The sequence below is a fragment of the Otolemur garnettii genome, unplaced genomic scaffold, assembly GCF_000181295.1.
Source record: "Otolemur garnettii isolate 467f Iridium unplaced genomic scaffold, OtoGar3 scaffold00181, whole genome shotgun sequence".
In the NCBI taxonomy this organism is placed as follows: Eukaryota; Metazoa; Chordata; class Mammalia; order Primates; family Galagidae; genus Otolemur; species Otolemur garnettii.
The window spans coordinates 1,052,051-1,053,406 of NW_003852576.1; the positions used below are offsets into that span (position 1 = coordinate 1,052,051).

The following is a 1,356-nucleotide window of genomic DNA, read 5'->3' on the forward strand; positions in this document are numbered from 1 at the left end:
AGGTGCCTGTGGTCCCAGCTACTTGGGAGACTGAGGCAAGAGAATCATGTAAGCCCAAGAGTTTGAGGTTGCTGAACTATGATGCGACGGCACACAGAGCCTTGGGCGACATAGAGAAACCGTGTCTCAAAAAAACCCAAAAAACAAAGAAAAGGTGGGCATTGTGGCAGGCGCCTATACTCCCAGCTACTCAGGAAGCTAAGGCAAGGAGAATGACTTGAGCCCAAGAGTTGCTGTGAGCTATGAGGTAGGCACTCTACTGAGGGGGACACAGTCTAAGGAAAAAAAAAAAAAGATTTCAATCTTTCACCTACAACATCATTGACAGTTTCCTAACTGTATTTACCAACTCTGGTCTTTCCCTATCCCAATCTTTCCCTACTCTCATCTAGCTCCAACTGTAACAACCATATCATCTCCAGCATTGCCCAACATCCCACATGTTCTATCCCATGAGCATACAGGTGTCCTCAAACTATGGCCTGCGGGCCACATGCGGCGCGCCAAGGACATTTATCTGGCCCACCAGGTGTTTTTGCCGCTGCTGCCTGTCCTGCTTAGCAGCTGACTGGGCCCGGCCCCGCAGTCTGGCCCTCCAATGGTCTCAGAGACAGTGAACTGGCCCCCTGTTTAAAAAGTTTGAGGACCCCTGGGACAGAAAGCAAAAACAAAGACCAACAAAAGCTTGAAGCTTAAAATCTTCACCTTAGGACCACCAAGCTTAAACAAAATAAGCTGACACCTCACTGAAAGAGCCAAATTTCTAACTCCCCTGTACATCAGGACTCAAATTATCTTGAAGACTTCAAGCCTGAACTCTGAAAAGTCAGCATTTCTGTCAAAGTTTAATCACAATATATTTTATATATGTAAGTTGCCCCAGAGACAATTAAAAAATTTGTGCTTAAATCAGTTCTCTCAAAAGCTGATGAAAATAAGAACCTTCCTAGACAAATTATTATCTACATTTAAATTTGTAAATTATTTTATTTTTTGAGACAGTCTCACTTTTGTCACCACCCTTCCCCCAGCCCCAGTAGAGTCACAGCTCACAGCAACCTCAAACTCTTGGGCTCAAGCAATTCTCTTGCCTCAGCCTCCAGAGGAGGTGAGACTGCAGACACCTGCCATAAAGCCAGGCTATTTTTAGAGACAAGGTCTCACTCTGGCTCAAGCTGGTTTCCAACCTGTGAGCTTAAGCAATTCACCAGCCTGGGCCTCCCAGAGTGCTAGGGTTACAGGCGTTAGCCACCCGGCTGGCTCTTAAGGTTATTTTTTTTTTTTTTTTTTTTAAAGAGACAGGGTATGGCTCTGTCACCCTGGCTGGAGTGTAGTGGTACCATCATAATTCACTGC

General features: G+C 45.5%; 1 protein-coding gene across 1 annotated transcript in view; it reads right to left on the reverse strand.

The window, feature by feature from the left end:
- The window catches only part of PDS5A (PDS5 cohesin associated factor A), a 118,389-nt gene that overhangs the window by 116,223 nt on the left and 810 nt on the right, over positions 1–1,356 (reverse strand). The window lies entirely within an intron of this gene.